At 40.9% G+C, this 8,172-nt stretch overlaps 1 pseudogene; it reads left to right on the top strand.

The window, feature by feature from the left end:
* The first annotated feature begins 1,055 nt into the window (after positions 1–1,055).
* Positions 1,056–2,148, top strand: LOC133266208 (olfactory receptor 5AP2-like; annotated as a pseudogene).
* Positions 2,149–8,172: the final 6,024 nt, after the last annotated feature.

Genomic DNA, 8,172 nt, shown 5'->3' with positions numbered 1-8,172 from the left:
AAATAGATAATTTCCTTATATTTTTTATCTCATACAAAGTAGACTGTCAAACATATTGGATGGATTATAATCCAAAGCACTTACTTCTCTTTATAGGAGCAGTCTGTGGTGAATGCCTTAGATGCAGATGTTTGAAGTTAGATCACATTAATCCTTGTGAAGATGGTTCAAATAGATGCTGCTAAATTGGAATGCTAGATCTGCGAAGATAACGGGCTGAAAAAAAACCCACCAAAGTTCTTTTTGTAATAGATGATGCATTTAGGGAACCCCAGGGCTGAAGCTTGTCCCTCCCAATCTCTGAAGTGTCATGGCTGGAATTTGTGCTGCCAAGTGCATGGGATTGAAAAATACACCCCATTAATACATTGCAAATATCTCTCCCAACTACATGCACATTTGATTAAAACAGAGCTGACAAGAAGAATCTATACAGAATAAAAAAGGAGTAGATTTTCTGTTCAGCTCCTTTAGTAGTAGCCTTAACAATGTTATTGTATTGAGTTTTGGCCACTGAATTAAATTCCTTACATCTGGAATCCTTCATTCTAACCATGAGAAGACTAAAGGGTGAGACAACCGGAGGGTGCTTTGTGTGTTTGGGGTTTTTTTGGCAGGGCAAATGTATACTGAAGATGGTATAGATCTTCATACTTATTTTCATTGATGGAAGATGGATTATTTTCTGCCTCCTTCAAATAAGAAATATGTAAGTGTTAAAGGTCATGCTGCATACTTATAGTGATATATATGGTGAATATATAATACGCATCAGTACATATTAGCAATGGAAATATTGGTACTGGTGCAATCAGAGCAAATACGGCTTTTTTCATAACAGAAATAAATACGGCAAAACTTGTGATGGCATTTAAGAAAGAAGTTGATATTTCATTTGCTTACACAGACTGGAAACATGCTATAAAGTTCCCCTGTGCCAGAGAAGAATGGACATTACTTCAGTTTTAAGTGCTCTTCTCCGTACATGGAGTAATGAGTAATGTGACTCTTAGTATGTAAGAAATCTTTATAGAAATCAGCTGACAAGTCCAATAATGCAAAGACTTCTGTATCCTTCACTTTTTTATTCTGTGAAGAAACTTTCATTACTTGAGTCTAAACTGTCAAGGTCTTCATTGGTGCCAACATTTCCTGGTTTTATCACTAAAATAAAAGTTACGACAAAGCAAGAGTGGAAAAACAAAATGGTTGTTGTTGAGTTCATGCTCCTGGGATTTGGGAATGGCCTAAACTGGATTCTCGTCTCTTCCTGATGTTTCTGTCAATCTACATTGTGACTATTACTGAAAACATCTTCATCATTGTGCTGATGGTGGCTAATCGACACCTTCACAGCCCAATGTACTTCTTGGGCAATTTGGCCTGCTTGGAAATCTGCTACAGCTCAAATATCTTGCTGAGGAAGTTGCTTAGCTATCTGTGTGGAGACAAAAGTATTTCAGCCAACCAATGCTTTACACAATACTATTTTTTTGGTTGTTTGGTAGGTGTAGATTCCTATCTCCTTGCAGTGATGTCCTACAATAGGTATGTAGCAGGGTGCAAGCCGCTTCACTATCCATCCCATATGAACAGCAAGCTCTGTCTCCAGCTGGGTGCTGCATCTTGGGTAAGGTAAGTGGCTTTCCATCTAATTCTATACTAACATTCCTGATCTCAAGTTTAGATTTCTGTGGGCCTAATGAAATTGAATATTTTTTCTGTGAATCATTCACAATGATAAAATTTTCCTGTAGCGAAACTCATGTGGTTGGACTTGTCACTTCTGTTGTGGCAAGTGTGTGCTCACTGCCTCCATTTCTGTTGACCTTCTCATCCTACCTCTGCATCATTATCATGAAACTTCCTTCTGTCACTGGAAGAAAAAAGGCCTTTTCCACCTGCTTCAAGCATCTTTTTGTGATGATTCTTTTCTACTGGTCAATATTAACTGTCTATGTACTTTCTCATCAAGATATCCAAGTATCTCCAAACAAAATCTTATCTGTTTTTTAAACCATTCTCACTCCCTTGGTCAACCCTCTCATCTACAATCTTAGAAACAAAGAAGTAAAGGAAGCTCTGTGGAAAGACACAAGTAAATTGCTGACTTTCAGAGGGCTGCTTTCTGTTAAAAAGGAGGGGTAATTATCCTTAATAAGTTACAGGTTCAGACACAGCTATATGGCATGTGAATATAGTTAATCTGAATAAAGCTTGGAAATACATAGCTGTATATCTTAAAAATAAATAAGCAGAGAAACAAAATAGGTAAATAACCTTGCTATCTCCTGGGGGTGGTATGGAGAAGGAACATGAATGTGTACTGAAGTAGCAAGTTTGCTAATGATACAAAGCTAGGAGAGTGGCTGATACAACTGACGGCTATGCTGCTATTCAGTGGGACCTTGATAGGCTGGAGAATTGGGCAGAGAGAAACCTGTTGAGGTTCAACAAGGGCAAGTGCAGGGTCCTGCAGCTGAGGAGGAAGAACCCCAAGTGCCAGCACATGCTGGGGCTGACCTACTATAGTAGTTCAGCTGAGAAGGACCAGAGAGTGTTGGTAAACAGTAAGTTGATCATGAGCCAGGAGGGACAAGTGTATCCTGAGGTGCACTGGGAGCATTGTGGCCAGCATGTTGAGGGAGGTTATTCATTCCCCTCTATTCAACCCTGGTGAGGCCACATCTGGAGCACTCAGTGCTGGGCTCCTCAGTACAAGAAAGACAAAGAGCTACTGGAGAGCGTCCAGTGGAGTCCACAAGGATGATCAGGGGTCTGCAGCACCTCTCTTATGAGGAAAGATTACAAAAGCCAGAACTGTTTAACCTAGAGAAGAGAAAACTGAGAGGAGATCTCATTAATGTAGATCAGTAACTCAAAGGCAGGTAACAAAACAGTGGTGCCAGACTCTTTCCAGGGGTGTCCAGCAACAGGATGAGGAGCAATGGCCATAAACTAAAGCACAAGATGTTTCACCTCAACACGAGGAAGAAATTCTTTCCATTGAGGTTGGCCAGAGCACTGGAACAGGCTGTCCAGGGAAGGTTGTGTAGTCTCTCTCTCTCTCTGGAGACATTCAAAACCCACCTAGACATGTTCCTGTGCAACCTGCTCTAGGAGGCCCTGCCTTGGCAAAGGTTCTGACTGGATGATCTCCAACCCCAACTATTCTGTGATTCTGTGAATACTGTAAAGTAAACAAAATAAATTCATTAATGTAACTGCATTTGTATTATTGCACATCATATTGTCTTGCCTGCCTGCTTGCTTTCTTTTTCCTCACTACAGCTGAAATTCAGCTCAGCTGAGTAAGTTGAAACTCAATTTATATTACATAAACCATTTCTTTCTTTTCTTCTGGATTACTCTGGTTTTACACCTATGGTGTAGATCTGTTTATTTATGATCATTATCTGGACTCTCCTGATTGCAAATGAAGAGAGTGAGAAACATTGCTTGAATGTGGTTCATCTGATCTATTTTGGATGTTTAATATAAACCATGCTCTAGAAGGCTAGCTAACTGCTAGCTCATACAGAAGAACACACAATGCAGACATTCAGTCTAAAATTAATATACTATGCATACTTGTACTGACAATTAAACCCTTAAAATGAAAGCAAAACTCCCACAACAACATTGCAACAACTTCTAAAGAAGAATGCCTACTTCACTGATTTTGGTAAAGGAGGGGTAGAAAAATGGAAAGGACCATCTTTACAATCCTTAAATTAGTACATTTTGCATGTGTAGTTTTAGTCTCCTTGATAACAATTAGGAAATAGGAAGAGCTGTTTAGAAATCTTCTGTAGGTTATGGAATTGTGACTGTCATGTGTGTTCTTACATTTAACCTGGTTAGAAAAAAAATAAAGGAAGAAGTGGTTAGCAAAGCTTCACATCACTGAAGTTTCTAGCAGTGCAATAAGCAGTGGAGAAAAGACAGCACAGGCCCAGGACTGGCCATCACAGTAAGGAAATGTAGCTCTTGAATGCAATTAGCAGAGCAAGGCATGGCTACAGGGAAGCATCCCTGGGGTCAGGAGGAGGGAGAAACTGGAGAGAGGATTAGCAAAAATAGAAAGAAATGGGTACCCCTTGCTACATAAAACTGTACGTATGTATGGCCAAATGAACCCAGCCCAGATATTTCTGTATCACTTTATTTACTATAATGGATATCCATTAACACTAAGACATCTGCAATACAAACTCCGTGTATGTGTCAGTCACCTAGTTTGCCAGCATACTCACTACATGGAAAAGACATTTCTACATGCTGACTTATCTGCACATTTTTTAGTTTTGAGGCTACAATGAATTATGCCTTAGAAGTGTCTGTTTGTCTCCTTTGATTATAGTACTCTATGACAACTGACTCTATGACAAGCTCATATGTAAAAATTTAGGACTCAAACCACTTGACAAACACAGGCCTTCGGTGCAATTTGAAACACCCAGGAGCATCTTAGCTGACCATAGATTCATAGAATAGTTAGGGTTGGAAAGGACCTCAAAATCACCTAGTTCCAACCCCCCTGCCATGAGCAGGAACACCTCACACTAAAGCATGCCAACCAAGGCTTCGTCCAACCTGGCCTCGAACACTGCCAGGGATGGAGCATTCACAGCCTCCCTGGGCAACCTATTCTAGTGTCTCACCACCCTTACAGGAAAGAATTCCGTCCTTATATCCAATCTAAACTTCCCCTGTTTAAGTTTTAACCCATTACCCCTTGTCCTATCACTACAGTCCCTAACGAATAGTACCTCCCCAGCATCCTTATACGCCCCCTTCAGATACTGGAAGCCTGCTATGAGGTCTCCACACAGCCTTCTCTTCTCCAGGCTGAACAGCCACAAATTTCTCAGCCTATCTTCATATGAGAGGTGTTCCAGTCCCTTGATCATCCTCGTGGCCCTCCTCTGGACTTGTTCCAACAGCTCCATGTCCTTTTTATGTTGAGGACACCAGAACTGCACTCAGTGTTCCAAGTGAGGTCTCATGAGAGCAGAGTAGAGGGGCAGGATCACCTCCTTCGACCTGCTGGTCACACTCCTTTTGATGCAGCCCAGGATACGGTTGGTTTCTGGGCTGCAAGTGCACACTGAAGACGGCTCATGTTCATTTTCTCATCGACCAACACCCCCAAGTCCTTCTCTGCAGGGCTGCTCTGAATCTCTTCTTTGCCCAACCTGTAGCTGTGCCTTCTTCAGCAAGTTATCTCTGCCTAGATAGTCTGCTTTTTTGCAAAATGCTGAGAAATGCACATGATCTGTACAATGAACAAATGAATATATTTAACTGTTCAAAATATTACAAAGAGTACAGAAATAAGCCATAAAATCTGTACTTTGACTACAAAATGTTTAAGCCTTCTTCTCTGCTTCACAAGGTTTGCTTTCAAGCATGTCTAAAACAAATCACTGTCATAAGAACACATGACTTCAGCACACATAAACCTAACCTGCAGCAAGATTCCAGCAAAGTCATAAAAAAAGAGTTGTGCATATTTTCAGGACAAATACGCCAACAGATTTCTGGCATACTGGTATAGTTCATCCCATAGTAATCAGTTCCTCCCACCAGAAGGTAAAGAGTAAGGAGAGAGATTCAGTTGACTGGATATAGGAATGGGATTCAGTTCCAGAATAGGACAGCCAGCTGTAGGCATCTATACTAAGTCAACACCTGCACATTCATCAAAGTCAGTGACAACCTTGTCATTACAATCAGCAGCATTTAAGGAGTGAGCAACCAACTTGCTTTGGCTGCTTGAACACAACTAGCTCTGCTGGAAATGTCCTACATCATCTTGTTTTGGTTCCAGTGTAAAGGTTTGAGCTTCCCATAAGTCTGTGTTATATCTGACAAGCCAAATGTAACAGATAACCCTGGGGACTGCAGGCTGCCAAGAATGTTTCCAGACACCTATACTGCAGCTTAGTCAAGGGGCATGCACAGTGGTGTACCCAAAAGACCTCCAGCTGCCATACCAGAAGAGCATCAGCAAACTGAATCCAAGGTCCATGGCCTTGTATCCACTATTTTTCTGGAGAGATGAGTGTGATAGATCTCCAGCTGTGTGTGGGTGATTAGGGATCCCAACACAAGATGCCAGAGTCACAGAATGGTTGAGATTGGAAGGGACCACCAGAGATCATCTTGTCCAACACCCCCAGCTAAAGCAAGGTCCCTAGAGCCATTTGCACAGGATCATGTGTCATAAATTGAGACCACAACGGATCATAATCCAATTAAAATTTTATTAATTATAGCAAGTAGAATATGAGCAAAAACAGCGCTGGACGACAGGGGAGTCTGCGCTCCGCCAACTGCCGTGCTGAGCAGTTCAAACAGCCCCTTTTTATACATCTCACTTCCGTGTTCATGAAGTAGTGGAGGTACTCTGCGCATGCTTCCGCTGTTGTTAGGGGGTCAACCTCTGCCTCCTGGTGATCCTTGAGACTGAAGTAAGAAGTTTTCCTCCTTTGTTCCATAGTTGACCTTTTACTCATATGTCCTTATATGGAGTTGTTTGTCTTATCTCTGCCAGTTCCTGGAACATCTTACAGTTATCTTTAGTCAACATCTACTAAGCGGTACTTGGTTTAGTTTGTGTAAGCGATTACGGTTATCTTATCTTGCACAAGTTGTGTCTGGTGATTGTTTGAGTAAGCGATTTCACATCTTTTGTTGCCTAACCTTTACATTGGGCTTAACATAAATCTTAATAAACAATACCCTTATCCTTAGTTTCTTACAATCCCCCCTTTTTCTTTTTATCCTATTATTGTTTATTAGACGCTACTTTCATTCTCGGCACTGCAAGTAAACCTTTTTCCACAATCCCAACATTTATCGTAACACTCACAAGGTAATACCTCACAATTACAATAGGCATAGTTTTTCCCAGGTTGCCTTCAGATGTCTATCTGGAGATGATACCGACCAATCAGAAGCAATTGTTTCGCATCCCCAGTATCCGCAATAATAATGTCCAGGGAGGTTACAATAAGCGGGTCCAGAAGAGGGACACATATAAAATGGTGATACATTTTCACAATTTAGCTGAAAGAAATCTACATACAGGTTGTACAGGGAAGTTAGGTTGTCCCGCCCCAATGAAGGTGGCTATCACTTTGGATGTTTCCCAGGATATTAATTCCCATCTTAATGGTTCATGCGGGTTTCCATTTACTTGGGTTATTATCAATAACAAAACTAACGGTATACCAGGAAAAAGGGTGTCTGTCAATTTTGCCGATTTAAGTATATTTTTACCAGTCCTGGGGAAGTTTGGCCATTGCTGCTTTTGCGTCCCATTGTTCTGGCCCTTTTCTCCACAGTTTGTTCCTCCTCTGCCTCACCCGTCGACTCGGTTGCTTCGAGCCACGGGGTGTACCATCTTCTTGGCAGCAAGGGAATTCTTCAGGAGAGTAGCTGTTTCGGGCTTTCTGCCTATTTACATAGGCTTCCCACTTTGCAGCTTTAACTAATGGGGCAAAGCAAGGCACGGTTAGTACTTCCCTTCTACACTTTATAACCAAAATTTCAGTTACAAAGGGGACTGGTTCGTTGGAGTGGTAACAATAATATTGAGGGTTTACTCCTTTGGCAAAAATCTTCCATTACTCATGGGATTCCCGAATAATTTCTTGTTTAGACTCTAATTGCTTTAATTTCCACTCAGTGAGAGTTCTTTGGATTTTCCAACACTGTGCAAACTCCTATCGGAGGGTATCCATATTCACAGTGTGTCCACCATTTATCCTGGCATACCTTACACCTAAAACAAGCAAATGGATAACAATTGCAGTTCAAATTATTACACCTAATTCGTATATCTAGAGTACATGTATTATTTACATCAGCATATCTTCTATATTCACTATTGTGTGGTTGCATAAGTTTAGCAATTTCCTTCAACACACTTTGTACACTTCCATATATAATAGAAAAAAAGAGAAATAATTATAGCAAATATAAACAGCAATACACACTTTATACCAAAAGATAATGCGGTGAAATAATCAAATAAAGTCTCTATCATTACGTTATCTTTTCAGGGTTATCTTGGTGTCACCTGGAGTACTGATTACTTTCCAGTGGGGTCTCGTCACTGGGCCTTTAATGCGTGTCTGTTGTTCAATTGTTTGAAAACAATTG

The sequence above is a fragment of the Pezoporus flaviventris genome, unplaced genomic scaffold, assembly GCF_033815535.1.
Source record: "Pezoporus flaviventris isolate CSIRO_AGI_PZ_B2104156 unplaced genomic scaffold, CSIRO_AGI_Pfla_v1 ptg000006l, whole genome shotgun sequence".
Lineage (NCBI taxonomy): Eukaryota > Metazoa > Chordata > Aves > Psittaciformes > Psittacidae > Pezoporus > Pezoporus flaviventris.
The sequence above is the reverse complement of the archived record's forward strand: the minus strand, read 5'-3'. Positions and strand labels throughout refer to the sequence as shown.